The following is a 21,096-nucleotide window of genomic DNA, read 5'->3' as shown; positions in this document are numbered from 1 at the left end:
TCCTTGCTCCCAGCCGCCAAACTCCTCTCTCCCTCCCTCTCTCCCTGCACCCCTCCACCCGCCTTCCGCAGCCCTGCTGCTAGACCCCACCAATGGATTCTAAATCTTAGGTCATTGGCCTCTTCAGAAAAGAAGCAACTCGTCTCAAGTGCCAGGTCACACATTTCACAAAACAGCCCACTTTTGCCCCCCTCCCACTCTCAGCCACTTGTGCTGCTTTCTTTCCCCTTTTATGCTCTTACCCATCTCTCTCTTTCTCTTCCTTGCTTTTTTTCCAACATTAATTTTCATAAGAAAAGGTAGCCAGGCTCTCTAGACTAACAACACGTCTCCTTTTCTGTTGTAGTCTGTCAAACGAGGCCGGTTGCTGCAGAAGAGAGAGATAATAGCACTTTAATTGGATCCTGCTTGCTTATATATTTTTTTTTTTAAAAGTGGAGGGGGGAGCAAAAGTGCCTTTTCGTTCCCATGGCCTTCTAGACAGGTTTCTGAGCATAATGCCAATTAAGAGGGGAATAAAAGATATGCAAAGTGGATGACAACAGTGGCACAAACTCAAATTACTCACTTTGTGCCTAAAACAAAGGAGCCTTTAGCCTGAGGAAGGCATTTGGGGCCTGGGTAACCTCCTGCCTCTCTGTGATAGAGCTGTGCAGAAGGTTTGCTGTTGAACTCCAAAGCTAAGGTTGAGCAAAGCAAATGTTTACCTCCAGTTGTGTGGTCCATTCAGGGTAACTGGGCGGGGGAGCCAAGTGAACCTGCCTTTCTCTCCCCATTCCTTGCCAGCCTTTTTGAGAGCCCTTCTTGTTTCTCTTGTAAACTTGATTTTTGAGGGGTGATGTTCATTGGGGCTGTCCTCATGAGCATGGAAAGCTAAGCTGGGCTGTAGAAAAACTGGCTTTCCCTGACCATCTGGACGCACGGCGTACCTGCCCACCCACCCCACCTGGACCTGGGTAACCTGACTTGGTTTCCTAGGTGCAAATCTAGGTGTGAGGGGGAGCTCCTCTCCTACCTGGGTGTGCAGTTGTCTGCATGCATGGTTCCAGGCTTTTGCAGCTCTGTCTGCCAGTGGCCATCAGGGCCATAGAGTCCTGTGGAAAGTACAGCCAGGCAGAGCAAAGCCACTGTAATGCTGTGGACTGCCTCTCTGCTGCCTGTGCATTGCGTTGTGGGATATGGTAAAACTCCCTCCTCCCATTCCCACTTTGGGAGACGATCACTGCACTGCTTGTGAGGGTGCGTGAGCAGTGGAGCCCCCAAAAGCTCTGATCATCTGGGGGAAGGTAGGTAGGATTCTGCCTCCCCACCACCACCACTTGGGTCGTGTGAACAACCTTAATATTTACTGTTCATGGAGATGGGCTGTAGGTCCATGGTAAAGCACCGGCTTTGCTTGCACAAGGTCCCAGATTTGAGCCCTGACTTCCAGACAAAGGGAACACAAGCTCCTAATATGACTGCCCCTGCAGTTCTAGTCCCTCTGCAGGTCCCTGGGTTTTCCAAAGTGTGGGTAGACTTGCACTCTTGCGCAGGAGCACAAAAACATTTTGGAGCTTGTCACGCACTGGCTGGGGATCCCAGTCTCCAACCGCCTCCCTTCCTCTGATCCTGTTCTTAGGCTGTGGAGGTGGCCTCAGAAGCGTTGGGGAGGGGGTTAATGGTCTCCCATTTCCTCTACCAGCTGTCAGGGAGAGGGTTATGACTGCTCCTCATTGGGAGACTCTAGGCCCAATTCACTCCCAACTCTCCAGACCTCCTCATCCCTGGCCAATGCCACCCAAGCCTTAAATAAAGCCCTGCAATCAGGGCAGTCCCAACCACCCTCTCCTGACTCTGTCCTCTCCAGTGTGGCTGCCTGCATCCTCCCTCCTTCAGCTGTTGCCTGTTTTGCCAGCTGTTGAGGCCCTGCCTTCTCCTCTTGGCCACCAGGAGGCTACCTGTTGGGCCATGCTGGCCCATCCACCGTCTGTGGGTCCCTGTGATTCCTGGCACTCCCTGGCAACTGTGTAAGGTCCCAGCTGCCTTTGCCTGTAACCGGGGACTGTATTGCCTCCATCTTCCTGGCCCCCCGACTGGGTGAGTACTCGGGCCCGCCCACGGCCAGCGGAAAGGCCCGGCAGAGCTGTATCCCAGAATCTTTTGGAGCCTGTGCCCCAGAAGGGCTCTCTTAGAGCAGGGACATGTTGGTTGACCCTCAACAATGTCTTCCCACTCTCTCAGAACACTTCCAAATCAGTGAACTGAGAAAAGTATTTGTGCTCTTTTACAAGAGCTCAAGACCACCTATGCTCCAGAAAGTGCAGGGACCAGCACAAGGACCAGCACTGTTTGGCACTCATGTTAGGCATGCTTGAACTCCCTTGTTCTGGATGTCAGCCACTATTTGGGATCAAACCTAATCAGTAAGCTTCCTATCTGTATCATGGTTTTCTGGGGGTCTGCACTCAGGTTCACTTTTAAAATGAATGCATGTACAGTCATTCGCCCCCCAAAAACATGAACATGTGCATAGACATCTGTACAGGTGAAACTCGGAAAATTAGAATATCGTGCAAAAGTCCATTAATTTCAGTAATGCAAATTAAAAGGTGAAACTAATATATGAGACAGACGCATTACATGCAAAGCGAGATAAGTCAAGCCTTAATTTATTATAATTGTGATGATCATGGCGTACAGCTCATGAAAACCCCAAATCCACAATCCCAGAAAATTAGAATATTACATGGAACCAAGAAGACAAGGATTGTAGAATAGAACAATATCGGACCTCTGAAAAGTATACAGTGTACTGTGCTTGATTGGCCAGCAAACTCGCCTGACCTGACCCCATAGAGAATCTATGGGGCATTGCCAAGAGAAGGATGAGAGACATGAGACCAAACAATGCAGAATTGCTGAAGGCCGCTAATGAAGCATCCTGGTCTTCCATAACACCTCATCAGTGCCACAGGCTGATAGCATCCATGCCACGCCGCATTGAGGCAGTAATTGCTGCAAAAGGGGCCCAAACCAAGTACTGAATACATATGCATGCTTATACTTTTCAGAGGTCCAATATTGTTCTATTCTTCAATCCTTGTCTTCTTGGTTCCATGTAATATTCTAATTTTCTGAGATTGTGGATTTGGGGTTTTCATGAGCTATACGCCATGATCATCACAATTATAACAAATTAAGGCTTGACTTATCTCGCTTTGCATGTAATGCGTCTGTCTCATATATCAGTTTCACCTTTTAATTTGCATTACTGAAATTAATGGACTTTTGCACGATATTCTAATTTTCCGAGTTTCACCTGTAAAGGGCATCATGGCTTGTGCAGGAGTCAGTCAATGTCTGGAGCTATGTTATTGCTTCTTCAGTCCCTAGTAAACATTGGGCAGGTTCTCAGATCAAAAGTGAGGAGAGCTGGTCCTGTGGTAGCAAGCATTACTTGTCCCCTTTTCTAAGCAGGGTCAGCCCTGGTTTGTATTTGAATGGGAGATGTGAACACTATAAGATATTCCCCTTAGGGGATGGGGGCCGCTCTTGGAAGAGCACCTGCATGCTTGCATGCAGAAGGTTCCAAGTTCCCTCCCTGGCATCTCCAAGATAGAGCCGAGAGAAACTCAGCCTGCAGCCTTGGAGAAACTGCTGCCAGTCTGTGTAGAAAATACTGAGCTAGATGGACCAATGGTCTGACTCGGTAGAAGGCAACTTCCTATGTTCCTATGTATTGGAGTAGAAAGAGCACCCAGCCAGGCTCCAAACCCCATGGGCACTCCTGAGCAGGGGCGGAACCACCATGGGGCGGAAACACCATGGGGCGAACGGGTTCAAAGAACCCAGGCCGCCGCCAATCAGCAGCGCCGAAACACCCCCTGCGTCTGACGTCAGATGCGGGGGCCGTTATTTCACTCCAAAACGGGGCCATGTGGCCCTGTTTAGGAACAAAGTCGGCCCACGCTGCATTGCCAGTGTGGGCTGGAGCGACTCTCCCTGCCTTTAAAGGCAGGGAGAGCCGCTCCTGGCTCACTGCCAATGCAGCGGGGCCGATCTCCCTCCCAAACGGAGCCGATTGGCCCGCGCTGCATTGGCAGTGCAGTTGGAATGGCTCTCCCTGCCTTTAAAGGCAAGGGAGAGTTGCTCTGGCCCGCACTGCCCAGCACAGCATGGGCTGATCTGCTTTCCAAACGGGGCCACATGGCCCCGTTTGGGAGGGATACCACGCCCCCACATCTGTCATCAGCTGTGGGGGCGTGGCTAGCCGGGCCCCGGTGTCTGACACGGGGGCGGGGCCAGGGGCCGCCACGGCCGAACGCAGGCCACTGCCAGCCTCATTCCGTGGCTGCTCCTGAGAAATGGTCATGGAGGTAGGAAGAAGGGGAAGTGATCATGTGCTAGCCACAGTCTGGCAAGGACAGCAGCAGCCAAGCCACCTTATGTACCCAGCACTGTAGCAAGGTGGAGGAAAAGCTTGCTCCGCACAGACCTACCCAGACTGGGGCTAGCAGACCACCGGTTCCTGCTCCTCCTGCCTCACTGTTTGTCAACACATGGCCATTTCTCGGCGGCATGCACGGGGCTTGTAGCTTGGCTGGATGCTCTTCCTCTCCTGATTTTGATCATGAGAATGAGCCCATTAATTGCCCATCAGAGCCTCCTAGCTTATGCCATTCCTTTATCATCCTCAAAACACCACAGCCAACGTACTCATCCCCTTCCACCACTGGCCCAGAGTATCTGTTGATGGATTCTTTGTATATTAAACTTAAGGAATCCTTATGCTCCCCCTGCCCCAGCCCTTGGCTTAAGAAGACTTGCTTGAAAATCTCTGGTTAGGGAGACAAAACCCCCAGGAAAAATCTTTCACAGGGTTATATCAAGCATTGCCCCTTCATACAGGACTTGCACATTGTTTTCCTGTTGCCGGAAACAAATAGTTCCTTAAGTCCTTGACCCTTTAAGAAAGCACAGACCTGAGACAACACCTAATAAGTAACATTTATTATCACATTATCAGTTGCTCTGGCATCCAGATGGCTTGGCAAAGTCCAATCCTGTCTCCTTTATCAGCCTTACTAATGTCTAGGCCAATTTCCCCCTCTGCAGAGTCACCTATCAAGATAACTCAGCTGCCTTTTTCTTGCTGATCTTACAGAATGGAGGTACATTTTTTAAAAAATCAAATAAAGTCAACTCCACTTGACCTGATAAAAGATCCAGTCCCACACCAAAGATTGTAATCCAGGAGGAAGATTATACACCTTAGTTTAACTGTCTACTAAACATCACTAGGAATAATTCTGGGGTGGCAGGAATCTTTCCAGGGATGCATTAGAATTGCAGTTATAACTAAACATATATTGTCACAACTTCACACAGAATAGTGTACACTGATATGTTGGCTTTTATTTTATTTTTTTAATGGCATCTTTGGGACTGAGTAGAGCGATTAGAATTTGGCACATGCAGAGAGAGAGAGAGAGAGAGAGAGAGAGAGAATGAATGAATGAATGAATGAATGAATGAATGCAGCGGTTAAAAAGAACTATCCATCTGTTAGACATTCTTTTTTGGTGGTGCAGTTGTCATTGAAAAACTTTGATTTCTTGGGTTTTGGAAAAGACTGTGGTGGTCAAGAAGAAGAAAGGCAAATGTGAAATTCTTCAAGCCTGATTGAGCTCCTGGCTTTCAGTTGACTAATCCAGGAGTTCTCATACTTGGCTCCCCAGATTTTGTTGACCCAAGCTTGAGAACCCCTGGCCTAATCCATACGGTAGCTGTTGTCCTGCAGTGGGGGATATTGGCAACATGATATAGGAGAAGAGGCCCTCGGGGGTCAGAGCTGGCTTTACCAGGTAAACAATTCCCTCCTCCCTCTTGGGAGGTCTGCATGGGAGCATCCCCCTCTTCTGTTTTGGCACACTATAGCACACGGAGAAGTGCTAAAGGAAAGGCGATACTGGCTGGATGAGGTTTTCCATAACCTTTGGGTGTGTGGACACTTCCACCCATGCCAACCCACAATCCCATCTGTATCCAGTGAAAAACAGGCTAGGTTCAACTTGGAATCCATATAGTTTGCTGAAGTTTGGTGTAGGAGTGTGTGAAGGCCATGCGGGTGGGGGCGGGCAGGATCAATATGGAAATACCCTTAAGAAACCCCTAAAGAAACTTTAAACAAATGGTCCGTTGACCTTGATAAGGTTTATTCTAGCACAGGGGTTCCAAACCTTGGGTCCCCAGATGTTGTTGGACAACTCCTATCATCCCCAGCCATAATGGCCAAAACAATGAGAGGTAGGTTCTGCAGAGGGTGGCAGTGCTAGGGGTTCTCTGGATGTCCACTGGCTGGTGGCTGCCATTTGCTTCCCAGAACGTCCCTTGGGAACAGGGTGGCCCTTCCATGAGGAGAAGCGAGGCAATCTCCAGTGTTGGATTCCCAGATGTTGTTGACTACAACTCCCATAATCCCCAAGCAAAAGCCATTGCTGCTACGGCTTCTGGGAGTTGTAGTCAACAACATTTGGGAGTCTCTCTTATAGGGAACACTGGCAGTTTCCCCAGGCAGCTTGGTTCTAGACTACCATGATGCACTTCTGCCCCCTGAGTTTTAAAAGGGCGGGGGGTTAAGAGACAGAGAGCAGCATTTGGCAAGGTGCCTCAGGCACACAGAGGTCTTGAGCAACCACGGCCTGGAAATAATATGCAGTGGCATAGCATTGTCCCTGGGATGCATGCTGGAGGGGAAGAAATAGGAGCTGTCAGCCAGTGGGCAGGCTGCTACCTCTGAGAAGTTGGTGGCAGAAGTGGTGAAAAGTGGGAAGCCATGCAGTTCCCCAAATTTGAGTGAAATATTTTCAGAGGGCGGCTTTTGGCTCTACTATAGATTTGATCAATTGATCAAATAGGAGAGGAGAGCTGGCCTTGTGGTAGCAAGCATGACCTGTCCCGTTAGCTAAGTAGGGTCCGCCCTGGTTGCATATGAATGGGAGACTAGATGTGTGTGAGCACTGTAAGATATTCCCCTCAGGGGATGGAGCCGCTCTGGAAAGAGCAGAAGGTTCCAAGTTCCCTCCCTGGCAGCATCTCCAAGATAGGGCTGAGAGAGATTCCTGCCTGTAACCTTGGAGAAGCTGCTGCCAGTCTGTGAAGACAATACTGAGCTAGATAGACCAATGGTCTGATTCAGTATATGGCAGCTTCCTATGTTCCTATGTTGTTGATTGATTGATTTGTGATATTCCACTAGCATACATGTATGGAAGGATATTCACTGATGTTTAATATTTATTAACATATTTAGTTAACATATTTTGATTAAAACTCAATAAAGCACTTCAATTTATTCATACTTTAATTTGAAGCTTGATTCCCCTCCCCCGCATTTACCATTAAATAATTTCCATAGTGAAACTCTTGTGCTTTATGCATCCTTTCTTTCACAGTGGGTATAATAACATTTCTCCAATATTTTCCAGCTAGATTCTTCGTTGCTCTATTGATTCATTTTATTCTTTTTAGTGCAAAAGTAGCAAACAAACCAGAGAAACAGCAATCTCAGATTGATTTTATTCTTACTGTTTCTCTGCTGCTTTTGCTGCTGCTATCCTTTTATGATTAGAAAAGAGATGTATTTTATTTTTTTAATGTAATATTCATTGTTGAATTTTGTGTGTTTCATCTTAACTGACTTAGAAGCTTTTTAAAAAATATAGGTGAGATCCAAATATTTTAAATAAATAAATAGAATTCCTTTGTCCAAAATCTCAGGACAGGTTTTGGTAAGTCAAGACTCTTACATCTGTTTTCCCCTGTTCTCATTGCTAACCTGTGAAGCTTTGCTAGGTTTAAAATGCTTGCTAGTAGCACAGTCAGCGTTTTGCAAAATGTAATCTTAAGGTTAACATGATGGAAAATCATTTTGAGTTAAACTGAAGATTCCTTGATGAGCATTCCCTGATTGGAAAACCTTTTTGTAAATGAAAGATAATGAAAGCATTAATCATTGCCGAGATCCCAGCTTTACAACAGTATGGTATCTTCACAAAAGATAAAGCTAGAAGCTCCCCTTTCCCCAAACACTTTTGAGATAAGGGCTACAAACTATACCGTTCTGATCACCATGAGTGCTTAGCTTAACTTGCTTAAGAGGGTTGCACTTAAGGACTGAATTTCTAGTGATTAATGCCATTTATATCCCACCAGGGAAGTAACTTGCCTAGGGAGCAAGAGGTTGCTGGTTTGAATCCCCGCTGGTATGTTTCCCAGACTATGGGAAACACCTAAATCGGGCAGCAGCGACATAGGAAGGTGCTGAAAGGCATCATCTCATACTGTGTGGGAGATGGCAATGGTAAACCCCTCCTGTATTCTACCAAAGACAACCACAGGGCTCTGTGGGCGCCAGGAGTTGACACCGACTTGACGGCACAACTTTACCTTTAAGGAGTTCAGGGCAATGTACGTGTTCTTCCTCTCCCATTTTATCATTGCAACATCCCTGTGAGGTAGCAGGGGCGTAACTATAATAGGTCAAGGGGAGACAGTTGTCTGGGGGCCCACTGCCTTGGGGGCCCCCCCAGAGGCAAGTCACATAATTGACTCCCCCAGCCACGCACCCGCCCGGGCTTCCTTCAGTTGTATTCATCCTCCGAAATTGATGTGAGTCTTAAGACCTGGAGCTACCAGAACAGCAGGTCTTTCTCTAGTACCATTAAAAGACTTGCATCGTCCACAATTTACAAAACCTTTAAAAAAATATTTTAGGATGATGTTCTATTGTGGCACATAGGCTATATTTATATAAATTTTACTATGCTTTTTGTTACCATTATTCAGCCTCATTTAAGATTTCTTTACTTCATGCGCTGAGCTTCAGTGAGTGGGGTGCATTTTAAAATCTTGTCTCTGGGCCCACTCCAACCTTGCTATGCCCCTGTAAGGCAGGTTAGGACAGGAGAGGTTGTTTTGTCCAAAACAGCCCAGTGAGCTTCAAGGCAGGGTGGGGATTTGAACAAGGATCTCCCCAACTCCCAATCTGACACTCGAACCCAGGGCCGTGTAACGTCTAGCTGTGGTTGGATTCCCATCATTCCTGTGTTTTGGCCCCTGTGAGAACAGGAGAGTGGGATGCTCCCATGCAGATCTTGCAAGAGGGAGAAGGAAATCATATTCCTGGTAAAGCCATCTGTGGTCCTCAGGGCCACTTCTCCTATGTCATGCTGCCAGTATCCACCACAGAAGGAAAACAGCAACCGTATGGATTAGGCCAGGGGTTCTCAGCCTTGGGTTCCCAGATGTTCTCCGACTACAACTCTCAGATACTTCTCAAGGCTAGTGGTCCTTCTGGGCACAATGCTGCAACCCAACAACATCTGGGGAGCCAAGTATAAGAACCCCTGGATTAGGCAACTGAAAGCCAAAAGCTCAATCAGGCTGCCACAATGGCCAACGGTGCTACCCAATTGCTCCAGGAAGTGGTCATACTAAGTCCTGGGAACTCCTGAGATGCAAGAATGTAACAGCAGAGTAACCTGAGGGCCAGTATAGTGGTTAGAGCAGGATTGCTCAACGTCAGCCTTTCTTCTGTTGTTGGACTACAGCTCCCATCATCCCTGTGAATTGGCCACTGTGGCTGGGGATAATGGGGGTTGCAGTCTAACAGCAGCTGAAAGGCTGAAGTTGAGCAGCCCTGCTGTAGCTACTATACTGATGCTCAGTTTACTCTGTGGGGGGTCATTCTTGCATCCCAGGAGCTCCTCCGACTTAGTGTGACCACTTCCTGCAGCAGTTCGATAGCAGGACCTCTTTGGGTCAGGTGGGGTGGGGTCTTTGCTACTGAAAGGCTCCTGATAGCAGGGAGAACTGAGCACTGGAGAGGCATGGTCTCTGTCACTGGCCCTTGGAGCCCGATTCTCTCCCTACCCTAAAAAAAAAAATCTGCAAACCTTTTTGCACTAAAGGGAGTGGGGGGGGGAGCTAATTGTCTGTACATGCCCTAAAAACAATGACAAAGCAGGCAGTTCTCTAAGTTTCCAGGACAGCATGCAGGGGTGGAGTCCAAACTCAAATAATTACATGAATTGTGTATGCGTGTGTAAATAAATTAATCCTATTGGCAGACACACTAATTAAGAACGTTACTGAGCCTAGTCTAATGATGTGTGAAGGAGGCAAGCAGTGGGCGTGAAGGGATGCAGGACGGTTTGCTCCAAACTTGTTTCTGACAAATGGCCAGCTGATGAGGACTTCTGGCTAGTGTTAAGGCTATTGCCACTGAGTGTGGTTCTGCTCCTTCCAGGGCTTTAAGGCCTGGAAGCTTCCCAGAGTCCAACATCTTTGTCCCCAAGAAGGCAAGCAATTAATTTTCTTTGGGTAAAGGGGTGGGGTGAGGGGAAATCCCAGTTTCTCAAAGTCTAATTTGCTACCCACAAATTTACTGGGAAAGGATTTATTATTCTCCTTGTTAATCAGCAAGAGGAATAGGCTGCTTGGTTTTCTTTTAAAAAGCTTCAGAGGAAGAAGATGGATTAAAAAAAAAAAAAAAAGATGTTGCTTGCTGTATCAATAAAAATGTTGGGCCATAGGTTCTCCGAGAAGATATTTTGGCCAAATTTGGGGAAGTGTTTAAGGGCAAAGGGTGTGTGTGAAACTAGCCTGTCCTTTTTGCTGCCCCCATGGATATTCATATATGGTCCTGAAGTCCTGCCTCAGTGCTGATGTGCCAAGAAGCACCATCCACCCCATAGCATAAGCATGGGGGTGGTTGCTTCTGTGATTGGAAGACATGGGTACCTTCCAGTCACGGAAGCAGCTGCCCTCACGCTTTCGGCGTTTGCCTCTTCAGAAGAACACCAAAAGTGTGGGGATCATGGAGCCATGAGGCTTCTCGGCACATCAGCGCTAGGGCAGGCTTTGCCAGCAGGCTGTGGGGACGTTGGGCATGAGGACAGCATTCCCCTTTTGCTCTTGTCCAAAGAGCGAAGGTCTTTTGCTCTTCATTCAAGGAGAAGAGGCACCCAGGCCAGAGAGCTCTTGCTGGAAGCTTCTGCGGAGACCAACGTGGACCTGTGAGGACCCTCGGGGTGCCCCTCCCCCACCACCCCAGAGGTACTGAAAGACACCTGTGCCCTGAGGGGAAGGCAAGCAAGGAGGCACCCAAGCCAAAGAGCTCTTGTCCTCTGATCCTGCAGAGACCATCCATGAGGCAACCCTACTTTGAAATCTTCTGTAACATATTTATTTTGAGAACTGTTGTAAACTGCCTGGTGTGCCTTGGTCAAGGCAGGAAGGTGGTATATAAATGCAATAAGCAAAAATGAATAAGTAAGTAAGCAGGTAGGTAAGTGTGGTGGCAACCCTACTCATCCTGGGAGCCAGTGTTTGAAGGCCACCATTTTCCCCAGCAGCACTCCGTCAGTGCAATTCTGAGTCACTGTGTAGTTCCGTTCTGAGAGAGGTTCGGGGGAAACTAGCAATTACCCGCCACCTGAAGGAGCACTTTGGGGTTTAGCCTCCAGCCCCTAATGCCACCAGCAATGTATTGGACAGGGTTGTGGGTTTTAACTCCTAGCCCCTAATTTTACCTCTAGTGTCTGACTGGGTTGGTAAAAATGGGGCAATTTGTCCCAGCTCTAAATGGTTACGTAGCCAAGTTCTACTTTTCACCAAAGTCATTGTCTTCCCTTTTATTATTATATCCCTATATTATTATATTATTTTGCCAAGTTGTAGTCATCCTTTTCACCCTGCCCTGCTCCACACAGCTTAAAGTAGGCATCCAAGACATCCAAATGGAGAAATTTCTTTTGACTTTTTTAAAAAAAATTGAGGCAAGAGAGGCAAGCCTCAAGCTGATGTGGAGATAAACCATTTATTCCCATGAGAATGAAAATCATCTGGAGGGCCAGGCATTTTGATTTTAAACGCTTCCTCAGGGATAATTGAAAGAGAGGAAGCCTGCTAGCAAAAGGATCTCAAGCAAGTTATCTTTGAATTGTCCCTGGGGATGATTTTAAAATTAAAATGCACTGGGTACCTGATGGCTTTCATTCTGTCAGAATAAACCTTCTTCTCTCAGCACAAGTTTGAGGCTTGCTTCTTCTTTTTCTATCTTCAGTTTTTTGATGTCCTCCCCTTGCCTTCCTTTTGCTTCTTAAGGGGGAAAATAGGCCAAAAAGGGGGGGGGGAGAAAACCTTGAATTAAGGTAGAGCAGCTATTAAAGAGCCACCTTGTTGAAAAGAAGGAAGGACAAAGATGGTGAGGCTTTCAACGGTTCCCAGCCTGAAAGGGACCTCCCGTCCTCTCTCCTAGCCAACACCTGGCGATGCCATTGAGGATAGCTTCCCTCTAGCTTAAATTAGAGGAACTTTACAACACAGCAGGCTCCTGTTGAAGAAAGGGGAGGGGGTGATGGGGAGTGTCTCCAAAGAAAGCCCTTTTCTAAAGCATTCAGATAGAAAAGTGTAAATAATGAAAGCCTGCAAGCCGAGGGGCAGCCCCCGGAGCATGCCTTTGCATTCCATTCAAGCCGTCTGCCAAAGTTTGCTGGAGGAGGTCTGCAGAACTGAAGAAGGCTAGGAAGGAGCTCTTTCTTCCTCCTTGGGAAAAGGGGACGCAGCGGCCGTGTGGATTTTGCCACAGAGAGTTATTGGGCTTTTTTAAAATAACAACTGTCCACAAGGCTGGAGAGTTAGGCCACTAACGGCCTTGATGCCCTTCTTGAATTTTTCCAAGGAGACGATTAAAACTGGCCATGCTGTCTAAGAAATGGCATATCCTTGAGCTGTCTGATTAGCGGCCCCGCAATGTGGAAGGAGGAACAACCTAACGTTGCCCATCAAGGGAGGGTAATTATGCTGGGTGCTGGATTGCTCAAAGGTAGGAGGAGTTTGCCAACCCCTTGGGAAGCATCCAGAAGAGGTAAGCCTGCTAGTATTTTTAAAAAGAGAATTTCCATTTTATTTGTTTTACTGCTATTCTCTGCTCTACCTTGTTTACCAAAAAACGGTGCCTGTGTTCTCACTATGCATCCTGGTTGTTGGTGTGCACATAAAATGTACCTGATGCTTGAGCATCGCTTTGAAGACTGAGTCACAGACTGTAAGCCTGTGGAAGTCAATGCGATGTGTGTACGTTTAGCTGATCAGTAGGATTGTGTCTAGCCTGTGGGTGGGTGGCAAACGGACTCCAGGAAGAGGAGTCATATGCATTGCTTTGCTGAAGGTCGTAGGTTCAATACCTAGCATTTTCGGTTGTTTAAAAAGGATAGCAGATAGCAGAACTTGGAAAATGTCTCTGCCTGAAGTCTAAGCCACTGGGAGGAGAGCTGGTCTTGTGGTAGCAAGCATTAATAATAATAATAATAATAATAATAATAATAATAATAATAATAATAATAATAATAATAATAATAATTCAATTTCTATACCGCCCTTCCAAAAACGGCTCAGGGTGGTTAAGCATGAATTGTCCTTTTTGATAAGTAGGATCTGCCCCGTTTTGGATTTGAAGGGGAGACTACATGTGAGCGCAGTAAGATATTCCCCTTAGGGGATGGGGTTGCTCTAGGAAGAGCATCTGCCTGCTTGCATGTGGAAGGTTCCAGGTTTCCCTCCCTGGCATCTCCAGATAGAGCTGAGAGAGACTCTTGACTGTAACCTTGCTGCCAGTCTGTGTAGACAATGCTGAGTTAGATGGACCAAGGTTCTGTCTCGGTAGAAGGCATGTTCCTATGTTCAACTGCTAGATGGAGTCTATGGTCAGGTAAAAGGCTGACCTTGGCTCCCCAGGTGATGTTGGACTACAGTTCCCATCATTCTCTGCCACAATTGAGCTGTAGTCCAATAACTCCAACAACACCTGGAGACCCAAGGTGGGGAACCCCTGGATTATGCTACCAAATCCAGCATGATTTTCCAGGTTTGGAGGTATCACTTCAAGGTATCACTTTGAAGGTTTGGGGCTGCAAGAAGCTAGGGGTGTGTGTAAAAATGAAAGAGCAAATAAGCGGCATTTCCCCCTTTCACATGGGTTTGCTCACTTTTATGGCTGGTTTATGCACTTGGTGTTTAAATTAAGAGAAGAAATGAACTCTCTTCTGAAGAAAGGTACTCTACCCACTCCCTGATTTGCCCCAGTTTTCACCAAATTGTGGCCCTGTATAACTTTCCAAAAAGAATAGAAAAGGAACAATCAGAAAAGGTTAGGGTATCAACCCCCACCGCAGGTAGTACACATTTTTAGGTATTCACTTAAGAAACCACACAACTAAAAATATAAAAATATGCTTGGGAATGTGTTTATCATATTCTCTGGGTCTGTGTTGAGTGTCCCTGTATGACAGAGGTTCTCAGCCTTGAGTCCCCAGATAATGTTAGACTAAACTCCCATCATCCCTAGCTCAATAGCGAAAGGCTGGGAATGATGGGAGTTGCAGTCCAGCAACATCTGCAGACCCAAGGCTGAGCATCCCTGCATTTCAGGGAGACTTCATCATAGATCCCAAATTAGCTGTAGCAGACAGCTTCCTATCATATACCCCACTCACACAAAACTGGGGCTTTACTGCGTGCAATGTATGGAGAGATCCTTACAGGAGCAATGCAGATTTCCCTCTTCTAGCCTTAATCTAATTTTTTTCTTAGATGAATGGAAACTTCAGGTTTATAAAACGTATAATCAGTGGAAAGGATATTGAAGATTGAATGGCACCATACTGTTTGTCCACCATACTGAGCTTTGTGGGGGGAGGAATTAGCACTGGTATCCCCAGATTTAGGAATACAGGAGGCCCTCTTTATTTGCAGGGGCACTGTTCTTGCCCATAGGCACAAATACAGAAACCGCAGATAAAGAAATGTTACCCCTATGGGAATTCAGGGGAGAGTTCCTCACTCAAAAAGGGGAGGCAAAAAAGCACGAGGCAGAAATAAGAACAGAAAAAAACACAGTACTTTGCTCTCCAGCAATGTCCCCTAAAATCCTCATTTCCCCCCACAATTTTACAAAAAAATGAAGAATGAAAAAAATATATATATTCATACACACACATTGTTAAAAGGAGCTACAAAACAGCCCTGCACTCCAAAATGGAGGGTGGAAGTGACACCAGAAGTCATTTCTGGTTAAAGTAACCTATTTTTTGTATCATAAATTAAGAAATTGGGGCTCTAAGACCCTTCTGCAGATACAGGAAGCCATGATCTGCGAAATCACAGATAATGAGGGCCTCCTGTAGGAAGGAACATAGGAAGCTGCCATATACTGAGTCAGACCATAGGTCCATCTTGCTCAGTATTGTCCACACAGACTGGCAGTGGCTTCTCCAAGGTTGCAGGCAGGAGTCTCTCTCAGCCCTATCTTGGAGATGCCACCAGGGAGGGAACTTGGAACCTAAATGCATTTCCCAGAGTGGCTCCATCCCCTAAGGGGAATATCTTCCAGTGCTCACACATGTAGTCTCCCATTCATATGCAACCAGGGCATACCCTGCTTAGCTAAGGGGACAGGTCATGCTTGACCAGCTCTCCTCTCACTTGGGAGTACCTGGGAGTACCCAGGAATATTGGGGGGTACCCGGGAATACATGGGTGCATCTGGGAGTAAACAGTGGGGTAGCATTATTTCAATCAGTGGCCTATCAAGAAGTTGTGACTTCTGTGTCACACAGGCGTACCTGCTTCCATCTGACATAATGTGGAAGTAGATAACCTAAACACCATCCTCAGATTTTCACTGGCAGGTTTGTAGTATTAGAGCCATTTCCTTCACCCTGAGATGGCGCACACACACACACACACACACCGCTTCTTTCTATATGATAATGTTTAAAGTGAATAAGGAAAATAATTCTGCTTGTTGGCACTCTGGGAGATGTGTTTTGGGTGTTAATAGGGTTGACATTTTATCACTGGGAAGACTTGAAAGTGGTATAGCAAGCAGAAATCCAGACAGAAATATCAAATTAAAATAAATATCAAGACATGACTGTTGCCCCTGTGGCAGACTTTCTCAATTACAATATGCAATAATTTGATTATATTGTTAAAAAAACATTACTGGGAAATAACTGAATTTTCAAGGCTAGGTATATATATTCAGAAGAACCAAGGGCTAAAGAATGTCCCTCCTCTAAACAAACAAACAAACAAACAAACAGATAGATAAATAAATGTCCTTGCATGGAGAAAATTGGTATTTTGGGGCGAAGTTATACTATTTTTTTATGTACAGGAAAAAGGTTTTTTTGTTGTTTCAAAGGGAAGAATTCAACGATGCAACTTCCCACGGGCTCATCTGCTTTGACAATCTGGAATAATGTGCTCTACATGCTCTTTTTTACCTGCTTTCATTTGGAACATGCTTATATAGCCTCCCAAGGTGCTTGGCCATGTCCTCTACAAATTATACACCATACCTCTCAAGACACTTGGCCTATTTTCATCAGTGAAATGTTAGCGGGTCAACACCCACCAGTGTCGCCATCACAGGGATTCCCAGATGTTGTTGGCTACGACTCCCAGCATCCCCAGCTGCAGTGGCCTTTGGCTGAGGATTATGGGAATTGTTGTCAACAAAAATCTGGGAATTCCCTTACAGGGAACACTGGCACCCATCCACTGTAAGGCAAGACGTAGTACATCCCAGAGGAAAGCTTTGCCATTCCATACATGTTCATATAGGTTTCCGATACATATATAATCTGGGCCTCAAAGTTTCATCCCTGGGGGAATAGATCCCATTGGTGGATGTAATATGGTGTGTTGAAGACTGAAGCCAAGTTTAAGCATGGGGAATTCAGAGCAAGGCACATGTTCCCTTAAATGTATAGCTTATGCTAACGTATCGTGTTTCTACTCTACTTCCTTTGCTCCTCTTCGTTGGCTGCCACTTGCTGGTGGCCAAGAAATCACGGAGTGCAATGTGGTCGCGCCAACTATCTGCTTTCACAACATGATGAAGAACAAATGACCTTAGTTCATCTGTACATGGCACTGCAAACAAGTTTACCCTAAAGTAGAGCAGGCAGAAGCTAGCTCGGGATCAGTGGTGGCAGATGGAGGGTGAGGCGGCAGGAGAGGGGCGAAGTGGAAGGTGGAGTATAACTTTAACTTCCAGTAAATGCTCCCACTGCTGCCCAACATCTTGAGCGCTCAATGAACCGCACACCCCTCCCCCTCAAAATCTGCTGTGCTGACTCCTTAAATGGTTGCCGCACATGCACATCAGCCAGCTGAATGGCAGGGGTGGAACATACCTCTCATTGGGCATGTGGGATGCCAGCTGCTTCCATTGAGAGCTAAAGGTATACTCTGCCTTCTGCTGTGTCCCTCCTGCCCCAGGCGCCACGGCTTGGGATCTGTTCGTAAACCTCTGGGTGATTTGCAGAAGAGATGCAAGCATTCTGGACTCCCGATAATTTAATAGTAGCAAGTAAAACCGGCAATTAAAAGAAAATTTCTGCTATGGCTGGCCTTGTGCTAAATGCTTGTCTCTTAGCCTCAGTATTCCTCACCTGTAAGCAAGGTCGGATTAAGCTAGTGCGGGGCCTGTAGCATATGTTATAAAGGGGCCCTAGATTTTAAAAAATGCACATAAATATTAAAACATAAATTATTTACTTGCATAGTAAAGTGATTCATTTTTTTCATTTGCTATATTTTGGAGTATGGGAGACCAAGCCACAAACTTAACACTTACTACAACAACAAAGAACATTTATATACTGTTTTCCAATCAAAATTCTCAAAGTGGCTTACATAGAAAACTAAAGAGTGGATAGATGATTCTCTGTCTCCAAAGGGCTCACACTCTAAAAAGAAAAATGTGGTAGGCACCAGCAACAGTCACTGGACAGATGCTGTGCTGGGCCTTCTCTTAAAAGGCACATTTAGCAGGAAAGCGATATTTTATCTAACATGGACCAAATAAAACAGGTAAAGTTTTAACTTTAATTCCCAGGTGGAAGCTGGGCATGCGGGGCCCTCAAAAACGCGGAGCCCGTGGCAAATGCCACATTTGCTGCTACATTAATCCGCCTCTGCCCGTAAGCTAGGCGTATTATTGGTAACTTTTAATCAGGTTTTTGTACAGACCAAGGAGCCAGCTCTGAGGGTAGGGACTTTTGGGGGCAAGGAGAACAGGATGGCCATTGGCAGACAGACGATGGAAAGCTCAGGAAGGCTGGGACTGCAGCCTAGAACCCAGAGCTCAGAACCCAGTCTGCCAGGCTAGCAATGGAAACAGAGTGCCAGTAGCTCAGAAGGTTGGCTGCTGTGGTTTGAGTCCCAGCCCAAAGCACCTCCATTCCCTGGTGCCTTACATCAAAGCTCCCTAGCTAGTTGTGCAGAATGCTGATTGGCTGACCTGTACATCAGTCATGATGCCACTCCCCTCTAACCTGGAGCAGTGTTCCAAGCTGATAAAAAAAGATTGGCTTAAAACCTCTAAATGTTACAAAATAAATATGATTTATGGCAGACGTCCAGGGTGGATGACAATAAGACACAACTAATATTAAAAAAAAATTGTAAGTTAAGAAAATAATTTTTCTTAGGAAAAAAAATGGAATAATGACTCATAAAAAGCTTGGAGGGTGGGGTGGAGAGAACTGATGCAGATGGAAAGTGTCCTGAGACCCCCACATGTAACGATACACATGCCAGGCAATTGCGATTTTTAAAATATATATTTTTTAAAAAATAATTAATTTAATTTAATTTAATTTAAAGCCTTCCTGGAGCATGCAGGAAATTTGCATTGATTTCAGAGTCAGGTACATGTGTTATTACAGGTACTCACCATGCTGCGGAGGTGGAGGGGGGCATACATAATACCCTGTATGCTGATACCTCCTCACATCCCCTTATCAGCCCTATGTTGAGAATGGGATGGCTTCCTTAGTTCTCTTAAACTAATATTGCTTCACTTGGGTTGATGGAAGGGAATCACAGACAAGGGGCACAAGAGAAGAGCAAACTGAAACAAATGAGAGGCCGGTGGGAATACAACGCCTGTTGACCCAAAGGGGTTAAATCCCACCCTCTTGTGTCAAGGCAAAACCTATTCCCAAGCCTTTCCATTGTTGGCCTTGGAGGGTCTCCATTGTATTCGGCCTTATTTGCTACTTCGGTGATCAGAGGTCTTGTTTGTTTAGCTTTTGAGTCAAATAGAATCTTTTTGTTTCTTGGCTTTTATTTATTTATTTACTGTGCACGTCTCACCTCCCCAGCTGCATTTCGGTAATTTCATGCTGCATCCCACACGCTCCACAACTTTGTGTTTCGATTCCGAGGACTTGCCATCTCCCTTTTTTTAATCAGTAAAGTTGTTGGGAGGCTGTCCGATCTGATGGAGATCAGCTTTGCCTTCACCTTCAAGTTTCTGCACAACTCTGCCTTTAATCTTTGACATCTGCCTTCTTATCATGAGTAATTATCCAGCTTCCATTATTAGAGTTTCTGGGTGCCTTCTTTGTGTGCTTGCCTTTATGACAACGAAAAGCAAAAAAAAACCCAAAGCACACAGAGGGAGACAAGGAGCTTTGTAGTATCTTGGGGGCAAAATACACCTTAAGATAAATACAGAGATGGGCCCTGTGTGCTTAAGTTTCTTTAAAGACAAATAGAAGATGCCAGGGGAGAGACTGTGTCAATCAGGATTGGACGGGGAGTGCATGGTGAGGGAGCCCCAGTGAAGATTGCAGTTCAGGTTGTTGTTGTTTTTAAGTAAAAAACAAAAAGTGGACTTGCCACCATTGCCGGGCTCTGGGGAGTGGTGTCACAGCTGCAGGGAGGTCTCCTGAAGACCCCTCCCCCCACTCATTTTCAGCCCTTTATGGGCCATTCTAGGCCCATTTCAGACTGTTTCCACCCCGATACGGGCCTGCCTGTGGCGGCGGCCATTTTGGAGGCAGCCATGCATGCACAATGGACCTCTGCATGGCTGGATCATGACTCAGGCAGGTCATGACCCAGGCTACACAGAGGCCTATTGGGCATGCGTGGCGGCCTCCAAAATGTCCACCACCACCACACGCAGGCCTGTAATGGGGCAAAAATAGCCCCAAACTGGCCTAAAACAGCCCGTAAAGTGCCAAAAATGAGTGGGGGTTGTGGGGAGGGGGGACATCAGGAGACCTCCCTGCGGCCACGACAGAACCCCCCGGAACCCAGAAATGGTGGTAAGTCTGCCTTTTTTAAACTAAAAAAATAATTCCTCCTCAGAGCCAGACCCGAACCCGTTCAGACTAGAGCTGGACCAGGCCTGGCTCTAGTGTGCATAGAACTGGACTGGACCCAGTGTGGTTCAAGTATGGTTCTACTCGAACTGGGTTTTCCAGTTTTGTGCAGATCGGTACCATCATCCCCAGCCAACCTTCACTGGGGATGATGGGAGTTGTAGTTCAACAACAGCTGGGGAGCTATGGTTGCCTACCCCTGGCCTAGGACACCAATGGATGTTTATCTTTCAAAGCTAACAGTAGCTTTGGGGAACATTTTTATTGGGACAATGACACAAGAAGAAAAGTAGCCTCTCCCTGCTCACTGCAATCCTGCTCCTGATCAAGCCCACTGCCCTCACCACCACTCCATGGCCACTGTTGAGAACAGTTGCAGTGTGACCAAAACCCCATACAATGACGCAACAACAGTAGATATGCAGACCCAAACTACTCCCACTTTGTATAAGTTTGGGCTCACTGGACCTATTTCTCTTTCTTCAATTTTGTGGCTTTTTTGCCCCACTGTTTACATTTTTTGCTGTGCCCATGTGCCATATCTGCCAGCTGAGAGCAACAGCTCCTGGTGCACAAAAAATAATGTCTCAATAACCCTGTTAGTCTCAAAATTGCTGCAAGATTCTTTGCTGGTTTCCCCCCACTAAGGTGGCTTCCCTTCTGGAAGTTTCACAGAAGTGCAAACACTTCACAGAACTCTTTTCCAAAGTTGATTTTCTGCTCAGGCTGTCATTTCCTCACTTTTAGGTCCAAACTAGATTTGACTTGCCCGCTGCATCTTACTTTCCTTCATTTAAAAAACACACACACATACAAAGAAAGTTTGGTAGGCTGCAAATCTTAGTGGGGAAGCTGTGGAAAGAGG

The 21,096-nt window shown here is 46.3% G+C and overlaps 1 protein-coding gene across 9 annotated transcripts in view; it reads left to right on the top strand.

The window, feature by feature from the left end:
- The window catches only part of TENM4 (teneurin transmembrane protein 4), a 1,105,140-nt gene that overhangs the window by 615,222 nt on the left and 468,822 nt on the right, over positions 1–21,096 (top strand). Inside the window, exon 1 of one of the 9 annotated variants that reach the window (XM_053305921.1) lies at positions 12,264–12,913. The exons of the other annotated variants lie outside the window; for them this stretch is intronic. The gene's annotated coding sequence lies outside the window, so the exon portion shown is untranslated. Of the gene's footprint in view, positions 1–12,263; positions 12,914–21,096 lie in introns of those variants that run through there. 9 annotated transcript variants of the gene reach the window in all.

Source organism: Hemicordylus capensis, chromosome 3 (assembly GCF_027244095.1).
Source record: "Hemicordylus capensis ecotype Gifberg chromosome 3, rHemCap1.1.pri, whole genome shotgun sequence".
In the NCBI taxonomy this organism is placed as follows: domain Eukaryota; kingdom Metazoa; phylum Chordata; class Lepidosauria; order Squamata; family Cordylidae; genus Hemicordylus; species Hemicordylus capensis.
The sequence above is the reverse complement of the archived record's forward strand: the minus strand, read 5'-3'. Positions and strand labels throughout refer to the sequence as shown.